Here is a 16,798-nt window from a genome sequence, read left to right on the forward strand (position 1 = left end):
TAAATCAAAAAAGGGGGGATAGTGGAAAAATACCATGTAAGGAAAAATATCCTGTAACTAATTTACATCTGGAAAAATTTTTTTCATTTGTAATGCTAACAGCAAGACACCCATCAAAAACTTACATGGGGCCACAAAGGTCCAGCCCCATTTCTGAAGGACTCTGTAATGGGGAAAAGGAAGCTGTAGACAGAGTCTCAGTTTGGACCCCAGTGGTGGAGAAAAGTTGGAGAGGGAAAACAGAGAAAGCTGTGACATCAAGGCGTTCCAGGAACTGAAGTGTGGAAAAGTTGATATCCTCAAGAGCAATAAACAGGAAGGATGTGTCACCATGCTAACAGGAAGAGGAGGCAGACGCGTCCCAGGTTGTGTCCCGGAGCAAATGGAGTGAGCAGCTGAAACTAGTAACACCCACCCCGAATTGGCGAAATTGCTCAGCTGGTGAGACGATTTGCAGCCGGGAAGGGCAGAACTCCCCTGGAAAGGTAAAAAAAAACCCAGGGATTTGGGCAGGAAAGTTTGCCAGACCTCTGAGCCCAGAGGGTCAGAGGGAGACCGCATGGCAGACAGCCGTGTCCCCTGGGACAGGCACAGCCCCTGACGGGGGAAAGGAGATCTGCGGGATTCCTGGCACTGCCAGGGGATTTGAGAACTGGGTTCTGTGACCACAGAGGACTGAGCCTAAAGGGGGCAGCCTGAAGAGCTGACCTGACCATGCAGTGCCAGTAAGAGAGGAGCTTACAGAACCTAAGCCTTCCCCGTTTCCGCGGCCGGCATTTGTTTGTTTGTTCTCACCGAATCCTGTTCATGGGACATTTTGGATACAGACACTCACCTGTGCTGAAGAGAGGGCGAGGGTGTGGAGGAGAGGAACCTGGGGAGAGACTGAGGAGAGAAGGGGGGCCAGGAGAGGTGGCAGCGAATTGAGTGTTGAGTGCTGAGACACCCCTTAGCCCAGGACTGGGGCAGCCATTCTCTCCAGAGAGTGAGACTCCTCCCCCCAGCCCCCAGGCAAGGAGCACAGCCACACCCAGATTCCACCCTGAACAAGATCAAGGATTAAAATAATCTGATCAGTCCCTGGGAGTTAACAGGGTCTGGCCTATAGAAGGATTTTCAATGCCGTATAGCCTCAGAGGCCAACCCCAGAACACTGCCACCCAGAGGCTGAGCCACAAACTGACTCTTTGCTAAACAAAACAAAATAAGGCAGTCTGAGAAACAAATAAGGCAGTCTGAGAAACAAATAAGACCTGCTTTGAAATAAGGACTGTGGTTTACAACACAGAGGAACAGTGTATCACAGGGAAACTCAACACTCTCCTGAATACCTGGCAGGACTAAAGGCGAGCCAGACTGAAGAATGGAAGAACTGAAGGACCTTCACTACTGCAATTTTTTTTTTCTTTTTTCACCTTTTAACTAAGAAACCAATTTTTTCCTTTTTTTTTCTTTTTTTTCTCTTTTTTTTTCTTCTTTTTTTTTCTTCTTTTTCCTGATTTTACCCTTTTAATTACTACCTTCTTATTTTTAACCAGCATTATTACTGCTACCATTTTACCATCTTTTAAAGTGCCATTTTATTTTCTCTTTATTCTATTTTGGGATTAGTGTTCTCCGTTCTATTTTCATCGTTATATTATTGGTTGTTTCTAGTTTGCATCCATCTACAGGGAGCTGTTGCTGGAATTTGCTGGGATTTGTGGCGGTTCTATAGGTGTATTCTCATATAAAAAGTCTCTTCCCCTCTTCCACTTCATTCTCTTTTTTCACTCTTTTTTTTCTTTTCTTTTCTCGCTTTTATTTTTCCCCTTTCTTTTTCCCAATTTCATTTTTGCACTCCCTTTTTTGATCCCTACTTTTCTTTTCTTTTTTCTCTTTTATCTTTATCTCTTCCTTCTTCCTTATCCCCTAATTCTCTTTATTCAGGTGGTCACCTTTATTTGGGGTTATTAATATTGTGAATATATTTGTGTTTAGTGCCTAGTACGTGGTGCCTTGTTGTGTTGTATTTTGTGCCCTTAAATCAACGCAGCAGATCCAAGCAATAGCAGCCTACTGAGCACCACACCCTTGGCTAAGGAAAAGCAGCTGTATGTGAAACTGCCGCCCACCAGCCAGAAGAGCCACCACAGCTGTGAACAGCACCCAACAGAGGAGCTGCTGCCAACTGAAGAGCAGCTGCTACCGCAACCGCCCGAAGAGCAACCACAGACCAAGGAGTCACTGCCACCCAGGGAGCAGCCACTGAACGACTCAACGTCTAGATATGTCAGTGAGATCAAACATGGGTAGACAAAGAAGCCCCCAAAGGAAAGAGAAGGAGGACTCTCCAGAAAAGCAGCTAAGAAATACAGAGGCATGCAACATGACAGACAAAGAATTCAGAATAAGGGTCCTAGAGTGCATAAACCGGATGGAGGGAAAAATCGACAACCTCTGCAAGAAGCAAGAAGAAACAGATGAAAAGATCAACAACTTAAGTAAGCCCCAAGAAGAAATGAAGAGTGATATAGCTGCAATAAAAAAACACCATTGAAAGTATCAACAGTAGGCTAGGAGAAGCGGAGGACCGAATTAGTGAATTAGAAGACAAGGAAGCAAAACACACCCAAAATGTACTGCAATTGGAGAAAAAAATTAAAAGACAGGAGGAGAGCCTAAGGGAGCTTTGGGACAACATGAAAAGAAACAACATACAAATAATAGGGGTACCAGAACAACAGAAAGATGAACAAGGATTAGAAAACCTATTCGGAGAAAAATATCAGAAAACTTCCCTGAGGTGGGGAAGAAAAAAGTCACACAAGCCCAGAGAGTCCCATACAAGGTGAACCCAAAAAGAGCCACACCAAGAAACATCATAATTACCACGGCAAATGTTCAGGACAAAGAGAAAATCTTACAGGCCGCAAGAGAGAGACGGAAAGTCACATACAAGGGATCTCCCATTAGATTGTCAAATGATTTCTCAACAGAAACACATCAGGCCAGAAAAGAATGGACAGAAATTTACAAAGTGATGCAAAGCAAAGGACTGAATCCAAGAATACTCTATCCAGCAAGGCTATCATTCAAAATTGAAGGGGAAATAAGAAGCTTCACAGACAAAAAAAGGCTAAGGGAGTTTATCACCACCAAGCCAGCAATGCAAGGAATGCTAAAGGGACTGGTATAAAAAGAAGAAATAAAAAGCTCAGAAAGAAAACAGCCACACACACACAAAAAAGAAATGGCTACAAACAAGAACCTTTCAATAATAACTTTAAACGTAAATGGACTAAATGCTCCAACCAAAAGACATCGAGTGGCTGAATGGATAAAAAATCATGACCCATACATCTGCTGTCTACAAGAAACCCACCTCATTAGAAGGGACTCACACAGACTGAAAGTGAAAGGATGGAAAAATATCTTTCAGGCAAATGGAAATGAAAAGAAAGCTGGGGTAGCAATACTTATATCGGACAAAATAGACCTCAAAGTGAAGGCCTTAACAAGAGATAAGGAAGGCCACTTCATAATACTAAAGGGTTCAATACAACAAGAAGATATAACCCTGGTAAACATATATGCACCAAATGTAGGAGCACCCAAATTCATAAAAAAACTCCTGGAACATATCAAAGGAGAGATCGACAACAATACAATCATAGTAGGGGACTTTAATACACCATTGACAGCACTGGATAAGTCCTATAGACAAACAATCAGCAAAGATACAGCAATCCTAAATGACTCACTAGATCAGATGGACTTAATAGACATCTTCAGAACACTTCACCCCAAAGCCAGGGAATATACGTTCTTCTCAGGTGCTCATGGGACATCTTCAAAAATAGACCACATATTGGGTCACAAGCAAAGTATCCCCAAATTCAAGAAGATTGAAATCATAAAAAGCATCTTCGCAGACCATGATGGCATAATACTAGAAATAAACTACAATAAAAACAACCCAAAATACTCAAACACCTGGAAGCTGAATAGCATGCTATTAAATATTGACTGGGTTACCAATGAGATCAAAGAAGAAATTAAACACATCCTGGAAACTAATGACAATGAAAACACAACAATCCAAAACCTATGGGACACAATGAAAGCAGTCTTGAGAGGGAAGTTTATAGCCCTACAGGCCTATCTCAAAAAACAAGAAAAAATGGTAGTAAATCACCTAACTCTACAACTCAAAGATTTAGAAAGAGTGCAACAAGAAAACCCCAGAGTGAGCAGAAGGAAGGAGATAATAAAGATTAGAGCAGAAATAAATGACATAGAGACCAAAAAAACAATACAGAAAATCAATGAAACCAAGAGCTGGTTCTTTGAAAGGATAAGCAAGATTGACAAACCTCTAGCCAGACTCACCCAGAAGCAAAGAGAGAGGACCCAAATAAACAAAATCAGAAACAATAGAGGTGAAATAACAACAGACCCCACAGAAATACAAATGATTGTTAAAAAATACTATGGAAAACTCTACTCCAACAAACTAGACAACCTGGAGGAAATGGACATATTCCTAGAAAAATACAACATTCCAAAACTCAATCAGGAAGAATCTAAAAATCTCAATAGGCCAATAATTATGGAAGAAATTGAAGCAGTCATCAAAAAGCTTCCATCAAACAAAAGCCCCGGACCAGACGGCTTCACAGGGGAGTTTTACCAAACATTCAAGGAAGAACTAAAACCTATCCTCCTCAGACTACTACAAAAAATTCAAGAGGAAGGAACACTTCCAAGCTCATTCTATGAAGCCAGCATCACCCTAATACCAAAACCAGGTAAAGACAACACAATGAAAGAGAATTACAGGCCACTATCCCTCATGAACATAGATGCCAAAATCCACAACAAAATCTTAGCAAATCGGATCCAGCAGTACATCAGAAAGATCATACACCACGACCAAGTTGGATTTATCCCAGGGATGCAAGGATGGTACAATATCCGCAAATCAATAAACGTGATACATCACATAAACAAATTGAAAGAAAAAAACCACATGGTCATATCAATTGATGCAGAGAAAGCATTTGACAAAATTCAACACCCATTTTTGATAAAAACTCTCAGTAAGGTGGGAGTAGAAGGATCATACCTCAACATAATAAAAGCCATATATGACAGGCCCACAGCCAACATCATACTCAACGGACAAAAACTAACACCATTTCCCCTAAGAACAGGAACAAGACAGGGATGCCCCCTCTCACCACTCCTGTTCAACATAGTACTGGAAGTGTTAGCCATTGCAATTCGGCAAGAAGAAGAAATAAAAGGCATCCAAATTGGAAAAGAGGAAGTAAAACTGTCCTTATTTGCAGACAACATGATATTATACATACAAAACCCTAGAGACTCCATCAAAAAGCTACTAGACTTAATACATGAATTTGGCAATGTAGCAGGATACAAAATTAACCCCAAGAAATCTGAGGCATTTCTATACACCAATAGTGAACTTTCAGAAAGAGAGATTATAAAAACAATCCCGTTTACCATCGCACCAAAAAAATTAAGCTACCTAGGAATAAACTTAACTAAAGAGGTAAAAGACCTCTACTCAGAAAACTACAGGACGTTGAAAAAAGATATAGAGGAAGACATAAACAGATGGAAGAACATACCGTGTTCATGGATTGGTAGAATCAACATCATTAAAATGTCCATACTACCCAAAGCAATCTATAAATTCAATGCACTTCCCATTAAAATACCAACAGCATACTTCAGAGATCTAGAACGAACTCTCCAAAAATTCATCTGGAATAAAAAAAAGACCCTGAATAGCTGAAGCAATCCTGAAAAAGAACAAAGTAGGTGGGATCTCAATACCAGATATCAAGATGTATTACAAAGCCACTGTTCTCAAAACTGCCTGGTACGGGCAAAAGAATAGGCATACAGATCAATGGAATAGAATAGAGAGCCCAGAAATCGGCCCTAACCAATATGCTCAATTAATATTTGACAAAGGAGGCAAGAACATACAATGGAGCCAAGATAGTCTCTTCAATAAATGGTGTTGGGAAAATTGGACAGATATATGCAAGAAAATGAAACTAGACCACCAACTTACACCATACACAAAAATAAACTCAAAATGGATAAAGGACTTAAATGTACGACAGGAAACCATAAAAATTCTAGAAGAATCCAAAGGCAACAAAATCTCAGACATATGCCGAAGCAATTTCTTCACTGATACAACTCCTAGGGCACTTGAAATGAAAGAGAAAATGAACAAATGGGACTACATCAAAATAAAAAGCTTCTGTACAGCAAAAGAAACCATCAACAAAACAACGAGAAAACCCACTGTGTGGGAAAACATATTTGCCAATGACATATCTGATAAGGGCCTAATCTCCAAAATTTATAGGGAACTCATACAACTTAACAAAAGGAAGATAAACAATCCAATCAAAAAATGGGCAAAGGACCTAAATAGACACCTTTCAAAAGAGGACATTCAGAAAGCCAAAAGACATATGAAAACATGCTCAAAGTCACTAATCATCCGAGAGATGCAAATCAAAACAACAATGAGGTACCATCTCACACCTGTCAGACTGGCTATCATCAACAAATCAACAAACGACAAGTGCTGGAGAGGATGTGGAGAAAAAGGAACGCTTGTGCACTGCTGGTGGGAATGCAGACTGGTGCAGCCACTATGGAAGACAGTATGGAGTTTCCTCAAAAAACTGAAAATGGAACTCCCATTTGACCCTGTGATCCCACTTCTAGGAATATATCCCAAGAAACCAGAAACACCAATCAGAAAGGATATATGCACCCCTATGTTCATAGCAGCACAATTCACCATAGCTAAGATCTGGAAACAGCCTAAGTGCCCATCAGTAGATGAATGGATTAGAAATCTGTGGTACATCTACACGATGGAATACTATGCTGCTCTAAAAAGGAAGGAACTCTTACCATTTGCAAGGGCATGGATGGAACTGGAGAGCATTATGCTAAGTGAAATAAGCCAGTCAATGAAGGAAAAAGACCACATGATCTCACTCATTCATGGATAATAGAGACCATTATAAACTTTTGAACAATAATAGATACAGAGGCAGAGCTGCCTCAAACAGATTGTCAAACTTCAGCGGGAAGGCCGGGGAGGGTGGGGGTGCAGGAGGTAGGGGGGTAAGAGATCAACCAAAGGAGTTGTATGCATGCATATAAGCATAACCAATGGACATAAGACACTGGGGGGTAGGGGAGGCTAGGGGACTGTCTAGGGCGGGGGGAAAAAATGGACACATATGTAATACCCTTTGTAATACTTTAAGCAATAAAAAATAAATAAATAAATAAATAAATAAAAAATAAAACAAACAAAAAAACAAAAAAACTTACATGGTGTCAAAATAAGCCAAAGGAAAATCATTTGGGCAAATATCAAAAGGACCCCAAGTAAAATTCCCTTTATTAACCTTCGGTCGAGAATATGTTTGTATATTTTCAGAAAACAACTTCAAGACCATGTGGATTCCTGCAACAGAGAGGAATGCTCAGGAATGCTCCAGCCATGAAGACAAGAGGAAAACAATCCAGAGATGGAAGACGCTGACGACGCTTTGCCATGCTAGCAGTCAGCAGCTGTGCGTCGCTGCAGGTTGCCCAGGATCAAACCAGAGAGGGTCAGACCTGCATTGCCACCATTTGTCCACCATCCAGAACTGAAATATCATTGCTGACATGTACACATAAGGAACTGTCGGACATTGAAACTTGGACTCAGAACTGTTGGACATTGAAATTGGGATTTAAACATTCTTTGTTCTTAAAATGTTATGTTTAATTTTTAAGATGTTTTGGGTTACGGATTGGCATTGTTTTGTTATTAATAGCGAGAGTTTTGTTCTTGATGTTTAAGTTTTATTTTCATTATAGTAGCTAATAATAACAATAAAAAAAGGGTGAAATGTGGGAAAACAATATAGGATTGAGCCTCGGACTGACCTGCTGGCAAAGTCACAAACAAGTCCCAGCTTAGAGGGCTCAGTCCTCTTAGCATAATTAGGCTTGACCTTATAACACTCCCCAGATCTTACCTGGGAAGCTAATGGGCTGAGGGAAGTGCAGGGAGTGTAAACATGATCAAAACAGGTGAAACTCACAAGAACTGTGTAACTATGGTAACCACTGCCTTGTTTACCTCTGTCTATAAAAGGTCGGTGCAGCCTGAGCACAGGGGGAAGTCCTTCCTCTTGAGTTGGACTTACCCTCCTGGTCCCCCAATATTTCCAAATTATCTCTTGTCTTTTCTATTTCATTTGTGTGCGGCTCCACTTCCAGATACTGAACCCTGAACCACGCGGGACGTGGAGGGAAACATTTACGACACACAACAATCTAAATATCATATACTGAGATCCTGCTATGTGTTCATGGTAGTTTAAATTTTGTTTCAGTACCACTGCAAGATTGTTATTTTTAACAGATAAAACAATAGAAGATGTAAGAGGTTAAGTCACTTACCAAGTTAGTATGAAATTAAATGTAGCTATCTTTTCATTTCAGATATATGGATATAAATTAATTTAATCCCTCTTTAAGCAATAACAATATGAAAAAAATAAATGTATGCATTACCAGAATCATCTCTTACTGCAGGGTTCTCATGTGTTTTGTTAGGTTCTTTGTTCTAAATAGTTTGTCTTTACCAGAAAATAAGCTTGCTAATTAAATCAAATGGAATAAAATAAGGCAAAAATTGATTCTGTTAGTTTAAAGTATCCATTTTCTATATCATTTTTATCCTGCTACACACTCAGAAAAAGATAAAGATACTTTTTTTTAACCTTTGTGACAGTTATGTCTATATAACCTCAGGGGGTGAGTCTAAAGCTTTGTTTTTATACAAATAGTATCTGTTAAAAAAATATGTGCTTTTCTCTGTTCACTAAAAGGGTGATTACCAAAATGTGTATCTTACATTTCTTTTTTTTCCTTTGTTTCTTTTTCTTGAAACCATTAGATATTTGAAATGATTTATTATGTTTATTTTATAAAATAAGTCAGAGGCAAATTAAAGAGCTTTTAATGGTTATAAAACTCCAAACATAACATGGCAGAGTTGATTCTACCGTTACATAGGTATGATAAAGGGCATAACTGTAAGGGTCCTAGCTCAGTGAAAGCCCAGTTCTTCATGCCTCTGAACTCTGGGCTTTCCTATCTCCATGTTGCTTCATACTTTATGCCCTAAGCAGCTCAAACCAAAATATCAGGAAAAAACATTTAGGCGTCAGTGAATTCTTGTTCAATCAAATAGATTTTCTCCCCTATTTACTTTTATTTGGCTTATGTTGAAACAATCAACTGTTACATAATTTAAAACATTGGATATTTTATTTTGTTTTAGAAATTTAAATCAAGGAGAGAAATCTGTGAAAATAACTAAAAGAATTTACAAAGAAATTTACAAGATTTTTAAATTTTTACAACACCCTTGCAAACAAGTGCAATTTTTGTCTATCAGATAGAAACCAGGAGGTCATGGAAGTTAAGAGTGGGTCAGCAGTCTGCCAAAGTTTGTAGCATCGAGGATGAAGAGCTTGCCTCAGATAGTACCTAACATATTTTCTCATGTCACTTTGAGTCTCCAAAAACTAGAAAGATCTAGTTAGAAATGGAAATAGTGAAAGAACTCCATCACATGTTTAGAAAAACTTTGAGAAGCTTCCAACATGATTTATCTTGAGATAAATATATATTTTTAAAAAATATGAAAACCATAAGAAACATTTAGACTAAGAATGAGAAAAATAGGAAAAGACAATCTTTAAAATACTATGTTTAGCCAATATAATGAACAACCATTTTTTTCTATGTTGGATAAATCTGGAAAAAAGTATGTCTTATTTTAAATTCTAATACTATGATTTAAAATAAATTAGGTAACCCATTATTTTATTTAATAAAATACTGCTAAGTTTTACTTGAACTGCTAAATTTATACTGCTAACCCCCTTTGTTCAAATGTCCCTTTTACAAAAGGCCCACCCTAATTACCCCTTTAAAATTGCACTCTCCTCTCCCTTTTCTAATTTTTACTTTTGTGTATTACTTATTACATTCTAACATACTATGTAATTTATTTATTATATATTTTATTTATTGACTAGAGGCCCAGTGCATGAAATTCATACATGGAGGTGGGGGGGGGGGGTGGGCATCCCTCATCCTGGCCTGCACCTTCTTGCAATCTGGGACCTTTTAGGGGATTGTCTGACTGCCAGTTTAGGCCCGATCCACAGCGGGATCGGGCCTAAACCGGCAGTTGGACATCCCTCTTGCAATCCGGGACCACTGGCTCCTAAATGCTCACCTGCCTGCCTGATCACCCCAAACCACTCTGCCTGCCTGCCTGATGGCCCCTAACCACTTGCTTGCCTGCCTCATCACTCTTAACCACTTGCCAGCCTGCCTCATCGCCCTAACCACTCTGCCTGCCTGCTTGATCACCTCTAACCACTCGCCTGCCTGCCTGATCACCCTAACCACCTCTGCCTGCCTGGCTGATTGCCCCTAACCGCTCCCTGGTGGCAAGACCATCTGGAGCAAGGGGCTGTGGTAGTTCTGGCCTCTGGTCATTCTGGTCATTCCACCATTTCAGTCACTGGGCTTTTATGATATAGGACTACCTCCCCCTATAGGAATGTAATTCCCCAAACAGTAGAAATCTTTGACTGGCTTTATATTAGTTCCCTATTGCTGCCATAGCAAATTGCAACACACACTTAGTGGTTTAAAATGACACATTTATTATCTTAAATTTCTATAAGTCAGAAGTCTGGCAAAGGTCTCACCATACTAAAATTAAGGCATCAGCAGGATTGCATTCCATCTGGAGACTCTAGGATTATCTGTTTCCTTGATCACTCAGGTTGTTGGCAGAATTCAGCTCCTTCTGACTGTAGAACTGATGGCCCTTATTTCTTCTTTTTTAAAAACATTTTTAAAACCATTATTATTTTAAAAAATATTATTTTTATTGATTTCAGAGAGGAAGGGAGAGGTAGAGAGAAATAGAAACATCAGTGATGAGAGAATCATTGATTGGTGCTTCCTGCATGTTCCCTACTGGGGATTGAATCTGCAACCTGAGCATGTGCCCTGACCGGGAATTAAACCATGACCTACTGGTTCATAGGTAAAGGCTCAACCACTGAGCCACATGGGCTGGATAGCCCTGATTTCTCACTGGCTATAAGCTGAAGACCATTTCTAGGTTCTATAAGCTGCCACATTCCTTTACTTACAGCCACCATCCTCCATTTAAAGACCAGCAATCGCAAGTCACATCTTCATGTTGCATCTCTCTGATCCATGCTACCGATTATCTTCCATTTTTAAGGCTCAACTACAAGACTGTGCACACAGCCCACACAGGGATGCACCTAGAGTGCCTAGCTCAGGTGACTGGGGAGGCTGAGCCACTGGGCCCTATAGGACACCTACTACACAAGGCACTCTACATTGGGCCCACCCAGATAATCTAGGGAAATCTCCCTAAAATCCAGTTTACTGGAAAACTTAATTTCACCTCCAACTTTAATTATTTTTACCATGTAATGTTAACATATCGCATTGGACATCTCTGGGGACCATTATTCTGCCTTTCATTCTGCCTCTGGTCCCTAACAATTCACATCCCTCCCACATGAAAAATACACTAATCCATCCCAAGTTCCGCAAAGGTCCCATCCCATTATAGCATCAGATCAAAGTCCAACATCTCATCTAAATCTCAAAAGTTCCTAATCTTGTCATCTAAGTCAGTATTGGTAATGCTCCAGGCACGTATAGGGTAACAGTTATAGACATTTTAGTTCAAAAGGGATAAAATGAAGATAAAAAGCAGCATTGACCGCAAATAATTTGAAATCTTGTTTTCAAGGCCTGGGAATAATCATCTGCAGTTCACAGCTCTGCTCTTTGATTTCAAGTTTCGGCTCTCCTAGCTCTTGGTTCTGAACAGAAGGTTTCTGACTTCACCCTCTGAGTTATCCTCCCCTCCCTTTTTTATTCTCATGAAAATTAGCACATATTTGGTTAAAGTTAGCACACATTACCAGTCTGTTTCCTGCACATAGAATTTTGAGAGTCTGACAGGGTTTTTTTTTTTTTTTCACTTCCTATACTCTTTGTCCTTTTTTTATCAAACTGGCAATGTTTCTGTTGGTATAAAAATGTCAGGAATGTGAGTCTTCCATGTATGTCCTGGAAATTTATTCAGTGAGAAATAAAGTTTGTCTCAGATAATCCCTTCTCTATTTTTGCTGAAATGGGTTAGGCCATGGAATACTAGTCATGATTAAAAAGGAATGGAGCCCTACCAATTTGGCTCAGTGGATAGTGTGTCAGCCCACAGACTGAAGGGTCCTGGGTTCAGTTCCAGCCAAGGGCACATACCTTAGTTGCAGGATCTCGCCCTGGTAAGGGCGTGGGAGGGAGGCAATCAGTCAATGTGTCTCTCACATCAATCTTTTTCTCTCTTCAGTCTGTCTCCCTCCCTTCCATTCACTCTCTAAAAATTAATGGAAAAATATCCTCAGGTGAGGACTAACAAAAAGAAGAAAAGGAAAGGAAATAAAAAGAGAAGAGAAGAGAAGAGAAGAGAAGAGAAGAGAAGAGAAGAGAAGAGAAGAGAAGAGAAGAGAAGAGAAGAGAAGAGAAGAGAAGAGGAAAGAAAAGAAGAGAAAAAAGGAGTGGAATACTGATACATACAACAACATGGATAAATCTCAAAAATATTATTTTGAGAAAAGAGAACCAAGATGGCAGCATAGGTAAATGCGAGTACTCATGGCCTTCCATACCCCATCAAAATTACAACTAAAATCTAGAACAAACATCATTTAAAACCACCTGAAAATCTGGCTGAATGGAAGTCCTACAACTAGAGAAGTAAAGAAGGAAGCACATTGAGATTGGCAGGATGGAGGTAGGGAACAGGCTGGTCTAACATTCACATGTGGTGTTTTTTAAATTGGGAGGGATATCACAGCTGCAGAGGCTACTGTGAGAAGCAAGTGTTCCCAGCCCTACACCAGACACCCAGCCCAGGGTTCCGGAGCTGGGAAGAGAAGCCCTCATAACTTCAGGCTGTAAAATCCAGTGGAGGATTGTGGCTGGGTGACACAGAGGCTGCTGGAGTCCCAAGTGTTCCTCTTAAAGGTTGGTGCACAAAGTTATATGGTCCTGCCTCCTCTGAGTTCCACTGCCCAGAAGCAGCTTTGGAGGAATACAGGGACATATAGGGAGGAACTGGACTGTCTGGCATTAGGGCAGGAACTCGGAGTGGCTTTCTCCAAGACAGGGTACTTGCATGGGTCATTGTTCCTGTGCTGGGACCTCTCCCGTTTGCAGAGCTGACTGGCAGTCATATATGAATTTCTGTCAGGTTGGCCCACACTGTGCACTATGCCCTGGTGACTCCCTGAGACCCTGCCCATCCAATTTGCAGCCCCACCCAGCTGTTTGCGGCAGCTTTTTCATATGAATGGCCTGCCCTGGCTCAGGCTTGACTTTGCTAAAATTTCTCAAGCAAGCAGCAGCTGGTGTCAAACCTATCAATAAAAGGTTCTAGACCTGAACTAGCACCAGCCTGCCTTGCTTCACAGCTGGACCTTGCCTGGGCACTTCCTAGCCCAATATAAGTAGCAGCCATCTACAGATCTCCCTGTAGCTCCTGATGAGTGGCCCTAGACAATGGCTGACTTTTCACCTCCCAGGAGGCCCCAGAGCCAGTGCACTCAGTGGACAGCTTCAGACCATACCAAATAACAATTCTACACACCCACAAGTGACACACTCAAGAGGCAGATTCAGTGAGCACCAAAGACCCACTGAAGCAAGTCCTGCTCCATAAGGTCAGCTCTTGCACAGCAGCTCTTCTACTGTAGCCACAGCTGGTCCTCACAGCCAATTGGCCTGGAAGTTAATTCCTTCCAGTGACATTAACAGTAATCAAGGCTCAACTACAAGACTGTGCACACAGCCCACACAGGGATTCACCTAGAGTGCCTAGCTTAGGTGACTGGGGAGGCTGAGCCACTGGGCCCTATAGGACACCTACTACACAAGGCACTCTACCAACTCCAGGAGACATAGCAGCTCTATGTAATACATAAAAACAAACAGAGGGAAGCAGCCAAAATGTGAAGACAAAGAAACGTATCACAAGAAAGAAATAGAAGAAAGCAAACTACTGGATACAGAGTTCAAATCAATGTTTATATGGTTACTCAAGAACCTTAATGAGAGTTTAAAGGAACTTAATGAGAGCTTCAAGGGAATTAATGAGATTTTCAAAGGACTTAATGAGAGTTTCAAGGATCTTAGTGAGAATGTCAAAGCATGTAAACAGACCAGTGGGAAATTAAGCATAAACTAACTGAAATAAAGAATAATTTACAGGGAATCAACAGTAGAGTAGACAATCCCAAGAATCAAATTAACAATTTGGAATATAAGGAAGCAAAAACACCCAATCAGAAGAGCAAAAAGAAAAATCATTCAAAAAATATAAAGATAGTATAAGGAGCCTGTGGGACAACTTTAAGCATTATGGGGGTGCCAGAAGGAAAAGAGAGCAAGGAATATTTGAAGAAATAATACAGAAAACTTCTCCAACCTGGCAAAAGAAATAGACTTATAAGTTCAGGAAGTGAAGAGGAACTCAAAGAGGCCCACACCAAGACACATCATAATTAAAATGCCAATGGTTAAAGACAAAGAGCGAATCTTAAAAGCTGCAAGAGAAAAGCAATTAGTTACCTCCAAGGGAATGCCCATATGACTGTCAGCTGATTTCTCAATAGAAACTTTGCAAGCCAGAAGGGAGTGGCAAGAAATATTCAGTTATGAATAGCAAGAACTTACAATCAAGATTACTCTATGCAGCAAAACTATCATTTAGAAGTGAAGGTCATATAAAGAACTTCATAAGCAAGAAAAAGCTAAAGGAGTTCATCACTACCCAGTCAGTATTACATGAAATGTTGAAGGGTTTTCTTTAAGAAAGAAGAAGAAGAGAAGAAGAAGAAGAAGAAGAAGAAGAAGAAGAAGAAGAAGAAGAAGAAGAAGAAGAAGAAGAAGAAAGATTGCAATAAATGCATATCTAACAATATTGAATAGAAAAATAAAATACATGAACAAAAAATCTAATGAATAAAATAAACTGATGAATAAAATAGAATCAGAGTCATGGAGACATAAAACAGACTAATGAATCTCAGAGGAAAGTGATGAAGGGGGTGTGGGAAGAGATTAACCAAAGATCTTATATGCAATGGACACAGACAATAAATAGAGTGGTGAAGGCCTGGGATGGGGTGGGATCTGTGGGGAGGGGTGTAATGGGGGGACAAAATGGAGACATCTCTAATATTCTCAACAATAAAAATCAAAAATATATTATGTTGAATTAAAGATTCCAGGCACACAAATAAACTTACATGCTTTTAAAGAACAGGCAGAAAAAAGTGTATGGTGTTAGAAGTCTGGAGACTGACTAGAAATGTCTATGAGGGAACTCTGGGGTAATGGAAATGCTCCATATCTTATTTTGGGTGATGATTATATGCATGTATACTGTTTATTTCACTGTTTGAATCAAATACCTAAGATTAATGCATTTTATTTTATGAAAATTATACCTCAAAAATTTTTTAGAAAGAAGAGAAATGGGAAGGAAGAAGGGAAAATCCAGAGTTCTAGTAACTATGTTTTGAAAATTTTGATATAATATTTATAACATAAAACCTTCTATTTAAATAATTTCTAAGTTCACCATTTAGTAGCATTACTTATAATAATACTAGAGGCCTGGTGCACGAAATTCATGTGCAGGTACAGTCCCTAGGCCTGGCCTGCAATCAGGACCATCTTCCCTGGCTGCCTGCAGCCGGCCCCACCCCCTGCCGCCACCCACCCCCATTCCCTGTTTGCCACCGGGCGATCAGAGACTGCTGGCCAGGGAAAGGGACTGAGAGGTGGTCAGTGTGCCTCATAGTGACTGGTCAAGTGGTCGTTCTGGTCATTCTGCCATTACGGTCAATTTGCATATTACCCTTTTATTATATAGTATTTTATGCAACTACTATTCATTTCTAGAACTTTTCTATAATTCCAGTCTATCCACATTAAAAAATAATGACCCAGTTGTCTCTCTTTCCCCTGTCTCAACTTCTAGTACCTCTATTCAATTTTCTGTCTCTATGAATTTGCCTATTCTAGGTACTTCATATGAGTGGAATTATACAATATTTGTCCTTTTGTGTCTGAATTATTCCACTTAGCAGAATGTTTTCAAAGATAATTTTTGTTGTAGTATGTACCAAAATTTATTCCTTTTTGTTTATACATTAATCTGTTAATGAATATTTGGGGTGTTATTATCTTTTGGCTATGGTGAGTAAAACAATTAGTTTTTACATTTTTTGTTTATGAACATTTGAATTGTTTCCTGTTTTTAGTCTATCTATATATATATAAAAGCCTCAGCGACCATTACAACCAAATGACCTGAACGACCGAAACGACTGGTTGACCAATCTCTATGACGCACACTGACCACCAGGGGGAAGATGCTAAATGCAGGAGCTGCCCCTTGGTGGTCAGTGCACTCCCACAGCCAACCTCCTGCAGACCCTTCTCCCATCCATCTGGCCTCTCAATAGGCCTTGATCACCAGCCAGGCTGAGGAACCCCACCTGTGCATGAATTTATGCACCAGTCCTCTAGTTGTGAATAAAACTGCTGT

At 40.0% G+C, this 16,798-nt stretch overlaps 1 protein-coding gene across 1 annotated transcript in view; it reads right to left on the bottom strand.

Annotated features, from left to right (window-relative positions):
* The window catches only part of LRRC63 (leucine rich repeat containing 63), a 113,605-nt gene that overhangs the window by 34,113 nt on the left and 62,694 nt on the right, over positions 1-16,798 (bottom strand). The gene's annotated exons all lie outside the window — the stretch shown is intronic.

This window comes from Myotis daubentonii, chromosome 2 (assembly GCF_963259705.1).
Source record: "Myotis daubentonii chromosome 2, mMyoDau2.1, whole genome shotgun sequence".
Taxonomy (NCBI): domain Eukaryota; kingdom Metazoa; phylum Chordata; class Mammalia; order Chiroptera; family Vespertilionidae; genus Myotis; species Myotis daubentonii.